Raw genomic sequence first — 19354 nt, forward strand, 5'->3', positions numbered from 1 at the left:
AGGACGCTGGCTAGGCATCCGTAATTTAAAGGTGTGTAGGCTCTTTTTGGTGTGTGTCCTGAGGCAGGGAAGGAACATACGGTGTGGTGAGATGTAATGTCATATTATTGCTAGCATGACTTTGGAAAATATATGATGTTACCTTAGAGAGTAGGTGTGAGAGCCAGTCTGGCAGATGTGACAGTCCTGCTTTCTGGATCTGACAGTTGGCAGCCCGAAGAGCTTACTACCAAACCTGTAATTTATTGAAGTACTCGTATTACGATTTGTGCTGAAGAAAAGGAAGTAGAAGTAGAGATGACAGAGGCAGTAGCACAGTGCTTTAAGGAAAGGGAAAAAAAAAAAAAAAAGCCTGGGCAAGTAGGCTTATGTAAAAGCTTCATCTATTTCAGCGTCTTGTCTCTCCTTGATTAAAAGAGTAGATTTGGCTGCAATAGCCAACCATGCTTTGTAGCCAACCAACTCACTTAACCCAGGCAGAGGACAACATTTGTTCTTTGCCTGGAAGATTTTATTTGCTGACCAGGCTGCCAGCATAGTCTTGCTAATCTTAAAATGTGAGACCATTTGTTAACTACAGGGGTGCTGAGCTGGTTGTGGCTTAGTCAAATTTCTGTTCTAAAAAAAGCTTGTGGTCAAACCTCCAAAGTTTCCTGCAACAAAGGTCGCCACAGGTTTCTACTGAAGCGTCCTGTTTTCTCTGTGGCACTGGAGATATTTAAATGTGTACGGAATATGGATTGTGTAATCTCCGTATGTACCAGCAAATGAATGCGTCTCAAAATCCAACCTCGTATAGCTAGAAGGTAGGCGAGCTGGTGTAAGTAAAGCAGAAATAGTAGGAAAAATACCAGATTCATCTCTCCCAAAGAACGTGTTTCTTCTTTGTTCTACAGCCCTTGAATTTGAAGAGCTCAGAATGTACCTGGATACTGCAGATCATGTCATACTTCATTTTCTTAACATCTCTTTCGAAACTATACGTGATGTTTAGCAGAGAGAGACACTAGTTGCTTTTCGGGGGCAGAGCACTGAAGTTTTACAAAAGGTACTGCTTTCCAGGCCAGGTCATCCTGCGAGGCTGTGAGCAGGTGGTGTTCAGGTGTTTGTATCTTGGCACTGTTGGCTTTCAGAAGAAGTGAGAGGAGGAGGTTTGCACCTCAGTGAGCGCAGGTGGTTGTACGGCAGGTCCGCTTGTGGCAGGATGAGTCTCAGATGCATTTCTCCCAAATGTTGGTGCTGTACTCAGATCCTGGGATAATGAGGTACTTACAAAGGTGCCCAGGAGAGTCTGAGGTCAGTGTGTGGGGAGGCAAGGCTGATTATGACCTGGAAAGAAGACCTAACATCCTTCTGGGTAAGCGGGAGAGCATGGCTCTCTATCACCTTTTCTGCAGATGTGGGGACAAGAATCCTCCCATTGATGGGGCAGGGAGCATGCAATGAGCCTGGTGCTGCCGTTTCCCCATCCTTCATAGCTTGTCCCAATATTCAGCGTACCCCAAATCCAAAAATGTGGCTAGGAGAATCACCTTCCCCTCCCCATCCACAGGAAACATAAGCTGAGTCTTTTTCTGTAGCTCGTCCTGGGGTTTAATTTCTTTCTTTTCTCGATTCTTTGTTTCCACTGCCTTAGTTTTTCATTGGTTTTGATCATAGTCAAGTCATGCTAAAATAATTAATGTGCCAGTTGACTGGAATGGAAAATCAGCTCAGTCCATGCAGAGCTTTGAGAAAAGCACAAGTGCAAAATGAGGGAAGGCTGGGGTGAGAGGGGGGTCCCGCTGATGGCATTTTGCCAGGTTGCAACTCTTGGGAGGTTTTCTTAACATCTCTGTCTGCCAAAGCAAGGGGGATTGTCTGTCTCAGCTCGCATTAAAAAGCAAAATATTTCTGCTTTGTAGCTGCAGAACAGCACAGCACCTGTTGCATTCCTCTGGCTCTGGAGGCAGAGGTAAATACCTTGAGATTTTTGTCTGGCCTCAGAGCTTGTGAGGGAAGTAGCACGTTTGGGGGAGATACGTACTGATTGATCATCACTGAATTTCTGGGGTACTGTAGCAGTACAGCATGCTGTAGGTTTGATGCAACGCTGTTTTTAGGGAACTGTGGCCAAATTCAGCTTCTTTGCAGCTGGTAGGGTCAATGCCATGTGTGCGGGAGGAGGCAAGGGGATCCGTACTTCAGAATAAGTCTGAAGTCTGTAATAACGGTGCACTGCCTCATTTATCGCACCGAGAAGAATGAAAGGAGCTGACAAAATACTCGTCTAATTTGCTTGAAGCTGCATCCATTTCTCCAGAAGGGGGAGAGTGGAGTAGTCAGATGCTGGGAGGAATGTGCCTGATGCAGGACTGTCCTTCCTCCCTGCCTCGAGCTGAGGCACGGTGCAGGAAAATCAAGGCATTTAGAACTGGGCTGCCAAATCTACTTGCACGTGTTTTTGCAAAGTCCATCACATGTGACTGTCGAGTGTGCGACCGAATCGTTCTGTGTTAAGATTTTACTGTTGTTTTTCATAGTGTTCAGTTAATGTAATCAAATGTCATAAATGCACAGAGGTGCGAGCCGCGAGCAGCCGGTCGCTGCAGGAAGAGCACACGTGCACATGGCAGGCCTGCCGCTGTCTTCTGAGCTTGAAATTTGGCTCACAGTATCATGATGTGGCAAAAAGAAAAAAAAAAAAAAAAAAAAAGGAGGGCAGGACCAGTTTAAAGTTTTTTTGCTACACTGAATTTTTAGCGTTTTATCCTTGGTTGCATAAACTGTATGTAACCCACTTTTTTTTTTTTTGAAAACCAGAAAAATCCTTCCATTACATTTAAACCACTTTCCGTTTGGCAAACCCAGATTTGTTGCTCCTTTTTCTGTAAAGATCAGATGGGTAATGGGAGCTGCACAGCAAATTAATGTATGCTACTCGAGATAGTAAAATGCAGGGCTACAATGGGCCTTTTCTCAGCAGCTGTAAAGCTGTTGTGTGACTACAGTGGGTCCATTCAGTCTCCCCCACGCTCGCCGGCAGCACCCAAGAGAAGGGAGTCGTACGAGCAGAATGAATGTCCAGCAACACAGCTCCAGAGAGGGACGGACTGATGCCCGACTCCTCGTTTTGGCTTACGGGGTCGTTTTCTGGGGACGTGAAGTTTCATTTTCAGATGAGTTAAGAGGTACCTGTAAGCTTGTCCGTGTTACCACATTATCCACTAATTCAGCAGGGCTGTCGTGTCTCTTGCAGCGACCCGCTGAGCTGGGGGAGCACTGTTATCTTCACCGTGCAGTAAGGGGAAACTGAGGCACAGGAAAATGGGGGTTAAGCGATGATGTGCATTAGGAGCCAAACTCTGGTACTTAAAAGGCGCTGGAGAAGCTCAAGTGTCATTTACAGCTATTTCAGCCCTTCAGGAAGCGTCACGTATCATTTGCCCGTAGGTCACGCAAAAAGTCTGGAGGGTAGCTGGGAATCTGTCCCTCAACCAAGAGTATTTGTCTCTGTAACAGAACATTAAAAATGTAAGTGTGTACGTGAGAGGAGGAGGATTTTACACTGATTTCGATCTTAATATAGAGTCCCCAGCCACCCTGTACTTGAATCGGGGAAAAAATGAGAGGCAGAAGCTGCTTGATTCAGTGGGGTGACACTCCGTAAAATAGTCCTTCTAACACTTTTTCTTAAATTAAGAATCGTTTCTAGGTGGCATGAGTCATGGACAGATTGTCCTCGTTTCACTTTGAACTTCCAGCCTTTGCTGGATTTGTGTCACAGCTTCAGAGGGCTTTGTCCTCTTCCTACATGTCTGTAGGCTCGGCTGCTGCAGCCTTTACTCATGTCAAGTGAGAGGAGGCTCCTTGGAGAAAGCAGAAACACAACATAAGCGAGAAGAAACACGGTGGAGCGGGGCAGCAGGGTAACTTAAACAGAGTGTTTTGGGGTTTGTTCGTAGTGTAAGCAGCTTTGGGGAATGGTGAAGTAGGTGCAGCCCCTGTGCAGGTATTAAGGGAAGTCCCCTTTGCCCCTTCTTTGTGCATTGGTCTTTGTTCTGAGTTTGGGGTTGTTTGCTGGGGGCAGGGACGGAAAAGAAGCCATGAGGAAAGCTTTACTTTTTGAATTTCTGACCACTTTTGGGAAAGTTGTATTTTCTGAAGTATGTACAACAACAGAGGGCTGTGGATAGTGTCTCCATTTCTTAATTAAAAGCAATGGAAAAAATTATTCAGAGCTGTCTGTCTGTCACAGCTGAGGGGGGGAAAAAAAGCAAAATTTTGGCTTAAATTCACACAAGGTGAGACTCTCTTCTTTGTCACGTTGTGAAAGTTTGTTGGCTTCAATGGGGATAGTCACAGGTGTAGCCGCGGGAATGGTTTGCCGTTCAGGGCTGTTGCAGCGCCAGGCTGAATATCGTTGGCGGAGCTAAAAATGGTGGGGAGGGAATAACTCGGATGCCTCTGATCCAGAGGGGCCATGCAAATGCAGGAGCACGCTCTCCAAGGGAAAGTGAACTCTGCACTGGCTGGCAGCGTCTGCTGCTCGTAGCCAAGGGATTTTCCTGCTGACAGAGCCCAGTTTGGCGGCTTACAGCTGCTGGGCTGTGTCACTGCAGGTACGGGAGAGGGAGGGAGAAGGGCAGATCCGCGGGGCAGGGGGCAGAAAGCACGCTGGTGCAGCACAGCAGCACGCTTGTCACCTCCAGACCCATTCAGACCTTTTTTGGCGATGGTGGAGAATGTCAAAATTGCTCGTGTTAGGGACCTGCCAGTTTCTCTTACTCATTTGCTTCGTCGCTCCTCCTCCTCCCTTCCTTCCTCCCTCTCTTCGGCCGGGCTGGGTCGTGTAGTGCAAACTCTGCGCAGGTTCTCCAGCACGGCCACTGCTTCCCCACGCCCGTACTGCAAACATACGCAGGAACTGGATGTAGGGAGCTGGACGTCTACACAGCATTAGTAGTAATAACATTACTAGTCATAACCATAATAATAATAAAACCGATGATTACTCGCCCGTCTAACAGTTCGATACTTTACATAATGATATTTTTTTTTCATGATTTGCATCTCTGGGCTTTCTTCCCTTTTTTCCTTCATTATTTTGTGGAGTCTGGTTATATACCAGATCATATGTTAAATGAGTACTTTGTAGCATGCTACCATACAGATTTTAAAAATAACATGGTTTTGAGTGGTCTCAAGTAGCTGTTTTTTTTTGTGTTTTTTTTTTATTATTATTTATTTTTAAGTACAGCCCACAGGAGAGTGCTTCTGCTGTGGGGAGTTATCACACTTGCTTTAGATAATGAAATATACATTGGAGAAAGGTCAGGGATTTCCCCTGAGCCACCCACCAATCACTTGAAATGACATTTTCATTCTGAGTGTTTCTTGGTTTGTTTTTGTTTAAGATCCTGGAGCCCGGGGAAGAGTTTTAAAGCAAAACATCAGATAAAAAGGCTGCAACATCTCACGTGAGAGAGGGGATAGAAGAAAGAAGACTTACAATAGCATCCTGAAACACTCATACGGTTTGAGGTGAGTGATTGGAGGGTCTTGCCGTAGTTACAGTTAGTTTGTAATTAAGTTACTCATTGTTTACCTCAGAGTGTCATGATATGTCTGTCTGTGGCAATAAAAACAGCTGAGAGAGGGAAGCAGAGAAATTTAATGGCAAATCCAGAAACAGCAGTCAAAATATATAATGCACTTATCTTTTTGAAAATGGGCCCCATGAGTTCCAATCCTGCAAACAGTCGATTGTTGTAACATTTGTCAGGGTCGAACCCTGTTTAAATCAATGAGGCTATTCTCCCTGAAAGTTAGGCATGTGCCTAAGTATTTCCAAGTTTGGCATCTATATAACATGGAAACTCTGCAGAAGAAAGCTACTGAATGAAATACAATGCACAGACAAAAATGCATATACAGATATCTTACTGTTGGTGATAATGTCATGAGCAATCTGATTTTACAGCATACTTAAGTGATACTTTTGTATTAAATACATAGTTCTCATTTTTATGTTTAAGCACCTTGTTGGTGCTTACCAAACTTCTTAACAGAGCCTTTAAGTTCACCACCAGCTTTAATAATATGTCCACCCTAATTGCTTCATCAGTGTGACTTTGAACAAGTTGAGTTAAAAGTATGAAGAAAATAATGTTGCTTTTCATAACTAGAGTTGCAAATGCACTTGGATGTTTGAATAGCAGCAGAACTAAGAGTTCCCTGACTGAGGCTGAATTGTGTTGTCTTGAGTTATTAACTATCTTTAGTAAAGACAACTAACTATGAATTGCGATGAAAAGCCCACCTTTTCCCTCTGGTCTTTGCTGTGTTTTTTCTTCATTTCTCTCATTAGAAAAGAATGACCTCTGAGTCTTTTTTTGATTTTGTTTTTGTTCAGCAAAGAGCAAATGTTACAGTTGTAAAACCAGCCACTTAAATGTTGCCTAAATGAAAACAGAAAAAGAAAAAGAAAAAAAATTAAAATTCAAGTTATTTATTCCCTTCTGCCCCATGAGTATGCTGAAGAAGACGAAATTGCTGTAAGAAGCCCGCAGAGTGAAAAGGACCAACATAACATGGAAGAAGCAGAGGATATAGCCTCACCACTGTGCAGAATATCGAAACCCTTTGGCTTGTGGCATTTGCAGACATTTGTTGCTTACCAGGTTGCAGAAGAGAGGAGAACATAGCTGGCCCCTGGTGATTGCTCTGTATTTGCTTTGTAGGAATAGAGCTATTAAATTTCTTTTGAAATCAACAGGCTCTCTGCAGGGAGCTAAATATTTCCTTTCTGGTCAGTGGACTAGAGCCATTGCTTGGGAAATTGTACTAGTCCTGTAGGCATTTGTACTGATTTATCCAAAAAGTTAGAAACTTTTGCAAATCAGTGTAGACAACCCCTTTTTATATGCAGTGCTTGCGTTAGGGACTGTGAACCCAAACAGAAATATAAGACTCTTTCAGTAGGAGTCTGAGGCAATTTTTGTAGTTGTGAAATGAGGTATTAATGCAAATATATTTGCAACTGCTGCAGTATGACATTTAAGAGCTGTGGTTCTTACCCTCCCCACCTTTCTTTTCTCCTCTCTCCTCCTGTCCCTGCAGCTCAGGTGGGAAAACACTTGCTCTCTGGAGCTCACCCTTTTTCAGGCACAGGATGGCAACTGTGGCCAGCCTGAGCTGGTGAGAGTGGGAGGGTGAGCCACAGCAGACCATGTATGCTATCTCTGAGCCCACCTTGCTTTCTCTCAGTCCCCCTTTCCTAGTGGCAAGCATTCCTTCTTAGCTCTGCTGTGCGCAAGTCACCACACTTTTATTCCTGACTTTTTCATTCATGTCAGACCAGGATAACACATGTGATTTTCCTTTCACAGCAGCCTTCTTGCTGCTCTCTGAGGAAGCTCATGTTGAAGTTCAGGGGAAGGTATCTTCGCAGCATCTGCGTAGCCTTTATAATCATTCGATCAGCTCTCGGTTGCAGTCACAAAATTGTTGAGTCTTGTTTAGTTTTTGTTGTGTTCAGGAGTGGAGGAGCTTGTTGGCAGAGTATTAAAGAAAGAGAGGTTCTTTGGTGGCAAGAGATGCATTTTAAGATATATTAAATTGTACTGCTACTCCTGCCTTTTCTTGATGCTTGTTTTCAGCATGTGAAGAAATAATGCCCCCATCTGCGTGCCCAGAGAAGGTCCTGTGATGCGTGCCAGGGAGTTATGTGGGTGCAGAGCAGGCGGAGGGACCGACTTTCTCCTGCCTTGTGCTTTTCTCTGGGACCAAATATGGGGGACTGAGCCTGCCCAAATTAAACACATGCCTGTTTTGTTTTGCCTTTCTTTGCTCTTCTTTCAGCTGTCAGTGTGCCGTGTTCAGATGGCTGTGATCAGTCGCAAATTGTCCCCCGTCCATGCTCCTCAGCTCTCCTAAACCATTAGTTTAGTGGAGCTCTTCAACAAAGATGGCACCAGTTCGATTTTTTTTTTCCCTAGCTAATGGAAAAAGAGGTTGTTTGTTTGTTTGTTTGTGTTTTTCCCCTCAAGTCAGCTGCATTTGTTCCCAAAGCAACTTGTGTTAAGTGGAAATGAGGCTTTGATAATATGTGTGCTTGCTGGAGACTTGCTTAGATTTTTTCCCTGTATATGGATCTTTTCAATGGGGCGCCTCTATTGTGCAGCAGAAAGAAAGTGCACGGGCTGCCAGGCACATAATGGAATTGTTCATTTGTTTATGTAAGTGTGTGTAAGCCTTTGTGAAGAGGAGGTGGTGGGGACAGAGAATGGAGACCTTCACTGCGGGGAGCTGCGAGTGTCGTGGCACAGCCCAGGGCCCCTGTTCAGCAGGACACGGCCATATCTGTGATGCTACTGGTGCACGTGTTGTGTTTAATACTGCTGGGCATCACCTGGGATTTTCGCTTCTGAGCCTGTCACACAAAAAGGGGTGAAGCCAATGCGGCCGTTGACTATGCTGGCTCTAAACCACATAAGGCAAAATATTCAAAAGCTGTAATATTTCCAACGCTTTCCTTTAAACCATGTGCACTGGCTTTCAAACGGGTAATGTAAATATGAAACATGCCAATACTGTGCTTCCTCACTGTGAGGCTATTTATTATAAAGGATGCATGGTTTAAGTCATTTTAGCATGGATTAGATAAGAGCTTGAACCAGGCCTTGGCTCCAGGCCCACCAGCAGCTTTGCGAAAGGCAGGGTCCCAAGCTAAAGCCAGTGGTTCAGGCAGTTCCTACTAGAGCCTGATTTTAGTCCGTAAAATGGGAGTCGCCAGAAGTTTTAAACTGAGGCTTTTAAACAAGTTCTTGACTTCTCTTTCCTCACCCACCGCTCTTCTCCAGCTGACTGCGAAAGCGCACCCGCCGCCTTCTCCAAGCCACTGGGGCCAGGACACATCAGCACAGGGAGCGGAGAGGGGGCCTCTGTGGTGACTGCTGTTACACAGCCATGTGCTTTTTGTCCACAGCAGTTTTTCTGCTGATTTAGGCCTTCCCTTCTGGGAGCACAGTGGAGGTGTTGGAGGTAGGACCCTGAAGTTTCCCAGAAATCAAGAAACAGTCTATCGGTCTGGTGCGGAGCAAACCAGGCCACAGTGACTGGGCTCCCCACCTCTCATAGCCCTCTCTTGTGAGGGCTGTTACCACAGCTTAATTACAGATACAAAAAAAAATGTAAAAAAAAAATAATTGTAAAAAAGAAATTCATAAAGCCCAAACTTCTCTTTACTTTCTAGATCCAGGACTCTGTTCTTATCCATCCCCTTCTCCTTTGCCCTTGGACATGACATTTTAGGACTTTTCAGTCTCTAGCTGCACAGTTACTGGAGAGATGTTTGGTTACGTGTTATTTTACACATCTGTTACGTACGTCAGAGAGTCGAGTCCTGCACCCAGAGACTTTATGTGGATTTGCAGCACTCCCTGTGGGACTTTGAATCCATAAACCAACGAATGGCTTATGAGGATACAAAAATATAGTCTTTCAACCTACTGCATATATTCCTGCTATAGTCATCTTTGTGTTTGGCAGAGAAAAGCTGGTATGTGGAAGACAAGAAGCACTGGTGAACTGGGAAGTATTATGGTATGACAGTTAATTTGCTCCCTCCTAAAAGCATCGTCTTTCTGGTTGGCAGTAAGAGAATAGTTTTCATGGTGATTCAAATATCTCAGAGAGAGGCTGCCTAAACAGCTGATGTTGCATATTTCAAGCGTAGCTTTAGAGTTGCGGCACTGTGGGGAGATGCTGAGTACCTGTGGCAGCACTGGTAGCTGGAGCAAAGCTGAGGCTTTGCAGTTTGGACCAGAGAATCTGTACTGTTTGCAGCCTGTAGAGGAAACGTGTTAGAATTTAGGTATCTTTCAATTGAACAGTGTTTCCTCCTCTGCTAACCTCACTGTTCAGACTTCTGCATTTCTTCTCCTCTGTATGCTAGTTCTGCAAGTGCATAAAGCTTCAAGAAACTGTTTGGCTGCTTAGCCAGTTGTTTTTGTTTTTTTCACGATCCATGTAGAAACCAAATTTTATAGAAGTTATTTCTATGAATGACGAACTAGAACTGCCAGTTAGTGTGCCATGCATGCCAGTCAGCAGACGGGCTGAGTTGTGACTTGGTTGTGGCTGGTGGGACTGTGCTGGCAGTCCTTGGGCAGAGCGCTGGGGAAGAACATTGCCCGTAAACTTGTGTGCACGTTGCCTCCTGTTTCGGTGATGTATAGCAGAGTGACTGCTTGCCATCTCAGGAGGGGAGTCGAACGGGTCGTAAGGGCAGTACATGTCATCCGATGCTTGGGACCCTCCTGCTAATCTCCTCTTAAAAAAACATTGGTAGAGGGTTAGAGGCAGCTGGGTAAGACAGCACTGAGGAGCTGGAATGGGAGGATTTGCAAGACTGCAAAAACTGTTTTCCCCTGCCAGACGGCTCAGCAGCTGGAGCCCGTATGGGAGCGCCCTGCTGCCGAGCAGGGGTCTCTGTGCTCCGGTGCAGGGGAGCCGTGGACGTGAGGTGAAGATGTCCCACCCCACGGGCTGGGAGTCCTTCGGCAGCCAGCTGCCCTCTCCTTGCTGGCTCTGTTACGTGCCCAGAACATGGTTGCAGCGGACAGGGTGCTGCAGCTGCTTTGTTTGAAATGATAATATTTTCTGCTGTTACTGGGGAATACTGCAGTATTTTTTGTAATTACGGGCTGTGTGCCAGTAATGTACAATAACATTTTGCTCTTCCTGTCCGGTTGCTACTGTAGGCATTCATTCCAACTTGGGCTGCGTTTGCAGTACATGGTATTTTTTCTAGACTCTGCTCGTTATCTATTGTGGATATTTTTGGATTATTCATTTCTACCCACGTCTGTCCATACAAATCTATCTCAGAAAGCACTTCAGAGAGTGACAGTCTCCATTGAACAAGCAATTGTTGTGGCTTTCACAGAATTACGTTCTTGTGAAAGTATGAGGCAAGAATGAGATGAAAATGAAGATGAATATTGCTTTGTAAGTTTAAAAACGGTTATGGCTTTAAAAATGTTTGAGGCAGAGATGAGGCTAGCCTTCCTTTGACTGATCACAAGCATATTTAGCATTAAAGACCTGGTCCGCACCGAGCTGTAGGTGGCTGAAACCTCTGGGATGGCACAATCTGCGAGACATCTACCATTGTTGGAGCCTGTAATGATTCTCCACAGCTTTGGTTTTAAGTATTTTTCTTATTTCCAGAGGAAAGTAATCGTAACTTGGAATACAGTTAGTGGCATTCATGCCAGCGATTGTTTATTAAGGTTGTCATGGTCTGGAGATGAAATTTTTGTGAAAGGGAAATTAAAGTCCTAGACATCAGAGTTCACAGCTCGTCAGCCTGCATGCAGCTTGTTTCTGGAAGGTAGAGGTTGAGTCCAAGAAGAGGAGAAGGAGGCAAAGCACGAAGGAGACAATTAATTTGTTTTCTGGTAAATTTGGAATAAAATAGTGTGTGTTATACAGAAAGGATTGTGCTATTTTTCATGTGTAATTTTAGTGTCCTTGTACTGTGCTGACTCACCAAACTACTTCAGTTTCAGTCTGCATTTGGTTTAAATTACCTTAGAGGCCTGCATTTGCATGCTGCTCTGTGAAGTGCTCCTCGTCTGCAGTCCAGATCGCTTTTTTTCTTTCTTTCTTTTTTTTTTTTTCTTCAGCATTTCAACTGACTTGCCTTTTTTCGTTCTCCAGGTCTCTGTTTCACTAGCATTTGCAGCCAATCACTGTGTGCCTTCTTGGGCCCTGTGATAGGCGAAAAACACATTGCAGTAACAGATAGAACAAGGAGTGAATCACTGCTTTCTGCCTTTCAATTAGATTACCTAAACCACTACGCAGGAGCATTCCTTTTTGTATGATATAGCAGCATGATTATCTCACTGCCTTGACGGAGCAGTGGTGGAAGTGAATATAATTCTTCTCCTATTACATCTTTAATGAGCTACAATTAAAAATAGTGTGTTGGCGTGCCAGTGTAGATGTGTTATTCACAGAACTTTATTGAAGCCACTTCTGATGTTATATTTGGTCGACATCATGGTTTTCTGAAAACCTTAAGAATTAAACACCAGAAAAATCTGTTTTGCTAGCTGAAAGCTAATTGGACAGTAAAATATGTCAACTAAAAAGCTACAAGGTCTGTACTGAGTCTTTTAGGGCAAATCTTGTACTCTATAGTAAATTTTTTTAAAAAAAATCTCCCAATGCAACAGGTTTCTACAGAGCTCCAGCTGGGTACTAGGTCTCTTGACACCTGTGGCAGTAAGTCTGAGTCACAGATAGCACAAAGCTGTGAATCCTAATACTCTCAGTATTCAAAAGCACACCTACGTAGGAGTTTAATTTCAAGTGCTTCTTTTAGCTCTATTTTTTTTCATCCCCAAAAACTAACAAAATTTAAGAGTCATTCTTAGAATTTTGTAGAGAAAATTTTCTCAGCACTTGTGGCTTTGTGAAGGATTGACATCACTTAGGGATTAGAAAATAGTGCTGTCAATTTTAGCTTGACGGCATTCCATTCTGTGCTCCAAAAACCTGATGAATAACAATGGATGAGTCAAAGATTTCTTGGAATTTTCTCTCTCTTTTTTTTTTTTTCCCTTGTGCAATTCCATTGCCATTTTTAGCATGGAGGGCAGTTCTCCAAAGAATGTCTGTGCTTGAACTGTGATTTCTTGAAAATTCAGAACGAAATCGACCTGAGTGTCAGACAACAAAAAAAGGTTGTATGTATTTTGGTAACATTATGTGAGCTTGATTGAGGAATTCGCTGGAAAAGGCAGGATGTGTTTTCTGGAAACTTGTTGCATCCCTGCTTGAGCAGTGTGGCTATCTGCCTATCATGCTGCTTCATTATGTTGTGATGAGATACTGCTTAATTATTTTCTGTGTCTTCTCAGATGTGGTCAGGGAAGTTGCCTGACAAAACAAATTATCTGTGGATTTGGGAGACTTTAATTCAATTTTTTGCTGCACTGCAAGTCCACTGTATGATCTTGGACAAACTTCTTAAACTATACAGTTTGTGGTCATTAAAGTACTCTGAGTGTGGGCTGCTCCATTTTTATTTTTATTTTGTGAAGAGCTAGTTCTCAGGCAGGTGAGTCCATGTTATTGCTTAGTTTATCAGGAATGATGTTTCCGCCATAAGGGAGAAGTCAGAAACACTGGGAAACAGAGGTAGACAAAATAGTATTGCCCCTCTTGGTCAACACTTGGATCAGCTTAAAGCAGCTGTTGAAGTACAGCATCCTTCTGTCTTCGCCTCAGTTTGAATCCTAGTGTGAAAAATGAGGATTATGTCACTTCTGTGTTTTAGCAGGATGCTGAGAGTAGCAGTGCTAAGGACTGAGAATTGTGTAGATACTACTGGTACGTCAGTGATGTAGTGTGTTAAAGTTAGGCAATATTGTCAGCTGATTGTGGCAAAATAATTGGGATTACCATGAGTGAAATTATTAACTCTGCATATTTGTTTTTCAAACTGCAGAAGTGGCCCGTATCAGGTGTATTGTGACATGTCAGAACGAATGGGTGAAGTATGAAGCCTTCAGAAGAATGAAATTTCTGAAAAGACATCGAAGGGGAAAACAGGTTAAGATGATTGCAAAGGGAGGATCCATAGGTTTTTCTTCTTTACAATAGATAGCTTGTATTTTACTTAAAAATTGAGAAAAAAAAAAGCAAAAAAAAAGCAAGTGTCCCCTTAAGAGCTACTGTGTCAAATTTGAAGAATGATTTGAATTCAGTCATTAAAGTGTGAAATGGAAGGATTTTAGTTCTGCTTTAAATTATGCATCTCAAATTAACCTTAGCTGCAGAGTCTCTGCTGACGCCCCCGTAATGACACATTATTGGTACTAATGGCTTCTTTGTGACTCGAGATACAAACAGACGTTCTAGACAGAAACATTTAGGCTTCGAACTAAATAAGATGCAAGGCATGCATTTCCACCTTGGTTTTCTAGTGACAAAGTCCTGTTCTCCTGGTGGCTGGTGGGCTGGTGCTCACGAGCTGTTCTTCCCAGTTTCTAGGCTCTGCTCCTCATCCTGGAAGTCGCGGGCAGCTGAGTAAAAACCTTCTTCTCAAGCTTGGAAGAGCAGGAGAGCCGTAAATTTGAAATGAGCGTGGAGCCCAGCCAGAAATCAAGTGTTGTAGAGAAGCAGGACAAAGCCTGGAATGTGGACACGGGATGCAGAGGGAACTTCTAGCAGATGATCATCTTGGGAGGAAAAGGACCCAAAATTGTGAGGGAAATGGAGAAGAGAAGCCAGGATTTAAGAAGGAAGTTGCTAAATAAGGGAGGGGTGAGATTAATAGATAATATAAAGAGCGGTGGTTTGTTAACCCGTTGTGTGCCCTGCTGACGTGACAAGGAACCCTATTTTTGGAGCTCTGTATGCTTCAGCTTCTCTGAGGCTCACAGGCATCATGTGAAGAACTCCACCTGTACCTGGAATTTCACCCACAGGTTTTACAGTTTCCAGTGTGCTGCTGCTGTCTCTCTCTCCAAGAATTATAGTTACTACCTGCACAGAGCTACTGGGTAGGCAACCGGAACAAGTGAGTGGCTGAGCCAGGGGATCTGCATACAGAACACATGCAGAGTTGTACGTGGTGATGAAAGAGGAGTGACTTGGCCAAAACTTAGAGCCTAGCTTTAGACCATCCCAAGGATAATTCTTTAGTTGGTGGTTTTGATCCGTTATGGATGTGCCTGCCCTGGCTGCATGGTGCTGCGTGACTTACCATGGGGTCAGCTCTCAGCACAGAGTGCTGGGGAGTAATCATGCAGTATTCTGGATCCTAGGTGGGGTTGCATTTAACTATGTAAAATCAAATACAAGTAAGTATTCAAATGCCTCCTTGTATTTCTGAAAGGAAACATGTTCCTGAACTGGGGCCCATGACTTTTTTTAAAAAAATGGGAATGCTAATATGTCACATTTCCTAATGCATAAGAGATATTTGTATGAATATTTGAAACACCAGCTAGGATTGCCAGAGTAATAGAACAGAAAGTGTTTTGTTATTTTTCTTTTCTGTGCATTTTTGTTGATTAATAAATTTATTGATTTCATCCATTAATTTAGAGTAGGTATCCTAAACATTATTGCAAATTATAAAGGCTCTGCTTTACATTTATAAGCTCTTGAGAGTGCTGATGGAGTGAAAAGAAGTCAGAATTCAATAACAAAGGCTTGAATAATACCTAGTATTTTTTATCAAATACGTTTGTAAAATATTAGTGCTTTTGTTTTTCCTGATTGGTAATTCAAAAAATACTCACTTGCTATTCATTATGAATGGCCTAGTAGCCCATGCTTTTATTTTCCATCTTTTCCAATAATCTACCTCAGATTTTCCATTCTATTTGTAGTTACCTTAAGCTGGCTGGAGACAGTGGGAATATATTATGTGAGTGGGAGAGAAGAACTTCGCTGTTAAAGAGATAGCAGTCTTTCTGAAACCATGAGTGAAAAAAACACAAAAGTTCTGAAATGGAGATCTTAACAGCACAAACAGATGTAATCCAAGAGATCTGAAGTAGGAATTGTATTAAATTTCACACACATGCACACACAAAGAATCTTTTTCATTTCTAAGCTCAAATTTCTTCTGATTTTTTAAATTTTCCATATGATTTACTTTTAATTCATTAACGTCTTTTCCCATTTTTTTCCTACCTTCAGAAATAATGTGGTTTATGAATATGCTAGAATGCAAATTTGAACACTAAAATTGTTAGGCCATTGTTGTCATAATGCTTTTTAGGGCCATGTTTCTCTGTTTTCCAGCTATGATGAACAATTTGTCATGACACTTGAATTAGTATCATGTGTTTTGTTTGGTGCTATTGTTCTAGCCATGCTTGAAATATGTATTTTCTTTTGGATGCAATAGTATGATGACTGGGGATAAATGATATTTAATCTATTGAGTTATGTTATCTTCTGAGTGTTTGTGACATGTCACATCTGATGGCATATGCGACCTTCTTCTCCATCTCTGGTTGGCTGTGTAATCTGTGCTTAGTTGTCATTTTACACATTATTAACATCACAGGAACTGTAACTGATGACGAAAAGGAACATAAAATACAGTGGGTGCCCAGGATGCATTTACTTTTTGTCTTTTATTGTTTGGTTTGGATGTGGTTTGGGCTGGATGGTGTGTTAATTTTTATTTATTTATTTATTTTAAGCTGTGTGTTTTTTTTTCTCCAGTGAAAAATGGGAGTGTAGCAGTGCTGTCAACCAAGGCCTCTCCATTCATCCACATAAGAGCAATAAAAGCCTCTTATGTAGCGTTTTTCTAATACTTTACAAATAGGAGCTTATCCTTCGCAGTGTCAAGCAACTCTTTTGCATGTGTGCTGACCCCCGAACAACGTTTTGTTCGCAACAGGAGTCAGCCCTGCGTGTGTGTATCTGGTGCTGTTGGCAGCCTCCGTTGTGAGGTGGAGTTGTGTTTTTGAAGGCACCTTCCTCTGCCTGCCGGATACAGGCATTGCCAAATCTTTACTGGTGAGAAAGAGTTACTCTGGCTATAGATGTGGCCGCTCACTGGTCTAGGTATTAGCTCTGGTTCTAGGAAACAGTTACCTCTCTGGGCTTACTTCAAGGTGCCTCACTCTGGTGCCATCCCACAAAGTGAGCTGTGGAAATTGCTGCACAGAGGGATGTAGCATAGCTATCTCAATATGAAAAGTGCTCGATGAAATTGTTCCACTTACTGTTGCTACATGTAACACCTACAATGACTATAAATGAAGGATATTGGAGGGAAAAATCGTATTACTTCAGTTAGTTTACTTTGTGCATATTTGACAGTCCTCTGTGTAGTCAGTTACATAATTTCCTGGGATAGTCAGATTTCTCTTTATTTGTGTGGCTCTTTCTCTCAGCAATAAGGGAAAGAAAATACATTAAGGATCAGAAAATGTGACTGTAAAGCCAGGAAAAATTGTCAGCAGCCTCTAGAAGAGATCTAAGTATGTGGAGCTGCTCTTGACTCATCTTCCAAAAGCAACTCAATTCCGGAATAACAGTGCCCTTTCAGGCTTTATTTCAAGATGGTATGGTTGTACTTAGGCAGGAATTACAAGGATCGATAACAAGCCCAACACATCTTTTCTTTTCGTCACAGGTTCACTCATTGCCATCAGAGAACGTTGGTCAGCATAAATGCAAGAAGCAGTAATCAGCACGGATGGGTTTTTGTCTCCATTGTAGCATGCATTTCAGGTTTCACCGTTCGATGTGGTGGGTTTGCACCCGTTGTCCATTGGGAAGGTTGAGATGTTTTCCCCATTCGCCTTCCTCTCTTGCTTTTATACTTCCACTCTGAGGTGGGGATGGGCTGTCTGGTGTCTGTCCAAGGACTGAGCAAGGCAGGGAGAGCAAGCCTAGCCTAAAAGATGAGAGAATGGTTGTCTGAGATACCAGTGTTTTACGAGGTGCATTTTTGCTGCGTAACCTGCTTAGGAGCTAGCGAGGAGCAGGATTTTCCCTGCCCGAGTGTCAGGAGCTCTGGTGCGCTGGGGCTGAATGTGGGGTTTCTTTTCCTGGAGGGAATGTCCCCTGCTTTCCCTGCATTTCGACAGTGTCGGTAACCGGTGCGTGCGCTGTTGTGTTTTTGTCATCTGCCTTCCTTGGTTAACTGCGGCTCTGTGACTTTTTAACCCGCTGTCCATAGGCCCTTGTTTTACAAGCTCATTAAGGTGGCCAGGATGGCAAAAGCAGCCGTCCTGCCCCCCTCCCGCCCCCTTGGGTGCTTGTTAGATCGCTTCCTTGTGCTGACATAAGCGTTGTGTAGTCGTGCTCCGAGCCAGGCCTGGGAAACGATCCAAGTTAAAAATAATCCCTCAAGAAAAAGAAAAAAAAATCAGCAGGATCTGTTCCCGGATCCAGCTCATCGGTGTGTAGTGTCTGCCCGAGGAAGCCGGGCTCTCCTCAGAAAGCTGCTTATCCTTCCTTGTGTCTGTCAGCCCCGGATGCACTGTTGGTAATTTCCAAAGCTGTGAGGCAGTTGGAGCCAAATTTACCTGAAAGGCACCATTTTTGAAGGTGTGAAGATCCCTTGAGTTTAGTGAAAGGGTAGACCCCAGTCAACTCTCCCCAGTGACAGAAAGCTGTCAGCAGGGGCTCAGCCACTGTCCTTGGGCCTCCTTATGAGGCACGGTCCTGGCGTCCCTGTCAGGGGTGAAGTGCATCCATTTTGGGGCGCCTGTTGCACCACCGACAGGAGAGTGCGGTGCTCTCTGGGGATGACTGTTCATTTCCAGGGTCAGGAACAGTTCGCCTCCTAGATCCTGAGCATCCTGGGAGGCTACACCTCCAAGTGTGGGGTAGGTTTTTTGGTTTTATGTTTTTATTACATGCTTTATTTTTTCATGCCCTCTAGGCAATTGATATTTCCAGAAGCTGGGTGAGTTCTGAGGTGAGACTCCCTTCATTTTATGTCTGGGCAGCCCAGCTATTAAACCCTGAAGCCAAACAAGTCTTTCTAGCCCCACCTCTATATGCCCCAAATGTTAGGTAGCACCTCTGTGCCCTCTTGGCTTTGGGCTCCCACCCCACGGGGCCGTGCCCCTCTCTGGCCGCGGTGCTCACATTTCACCTGCACGGCCTTCCCCGCTGCTCGGGGAGCCCCGCTCTGCTCCGCTCCGCCACGGAGGAGCTCGTATGAAGACACACATTGTGGTTTCCTGCTGTTTTGCTTTGTAACCAGTCCACTGGTAAATATAGCTTGCGTGTGGTTATAAATTCATTCTCTCATTATGGGCGGTTGTTGTGCAATAATTATGTAGAAATTACGGCCGAGGATTGTTGTGGATGATTTTTGCTTGTTTGTTTTTGTTTGTTTTGTTTATATATTTGTTTATTTAGTGCTTGATGTGCCCTTCAGTGGACAAGTAGGCTTTGGTGTCTCTCCTAACTATGAGCAGGGCCGCAAGCAGGTGTCAGTTGGGATTCGGGGTGTGCACAGGCACCATCTCGCAAGCTGCTGACTTCGTGTGACTCCCTTTACGAGGCTGCCTGGGCACTGCAAGGCAAACCTGGCCCTGCCTTACTCAGACACCTTCTTCTTCATTCTCTTCCTCCTCAGGCAGACATTGTGTGCCATCTTACAGGTTCTGTACAGGGTCTCTGGCTCAGGCTCTGGTTGGATGTGGAATGAAAATAGGGGTGTGTTTTTTCTTTTTTCTTTTTTCCTTTTCCTTTATTTAAAATTCCAGTCAAGCAGATCCAGAACAACACTGCTTGTCCCTGCTGTGTTCTCATTTTCCTCCCATCCCTCCTTTAATTTTAAATTATCCCCTGCGCTGTGTTTGCA

At 43.8% G+C, this 19354-nt stretch overlaps 1 protein-coding gene and 1 long non-coding RNA gene across 18 annotated transcripts in view; one reads left to right on the forward strand and one right to left on the reverse strand.

Annotated features, from left to right (window-relative positions):
- ATXN1 (ataxin 1) overlaps positions 1-19354 on the forward strand; it is a 218355-nt gene that overhangs the window by 55748 nt on the left and 143253 nt on the right. For 14 of the 17 annotated variants that reach the window (XM_080579215.1, XM_080579227.1, XM_080579216.1 and 11 more), the window contains one exon: positions 5397-5523. The exons of the other annotated variants lie outside the window; for them this stretch is intronic. The gene's annotated coding sequence lies outside the window, so the exon portion shown is untranslated. The remainder of the gene's footprint in view (positions 1-5396; positions 5524-19354) is intronic. 17 annotated transcript variants of the gene reach the window in all.
- On the reverse strand, positions 13448-19347 carry LOC308189321. Its single transcript, XR_013946287.1, has 2 exons — positions 13970-19347; positions 13448-13581 (listed from the first exon to the last, which is right to left on the reverse strand). It is a non-coding gene; the product is annotated as an uncharacterized lncRNA (long non-coding RNA).

This window comes from Anser brachyrhynchus (assembly GCF_964034855.1).
Source record: "Anser brachyrhynchus genome assembly, chromosome: 2".
In the NCBI taxonomy this organism is placed as follows: Eukaryota; Metazoa; Chordata; class Aves; order Anseriformes; family Anatidae; genus Anser; species Anser brachyrhynchus.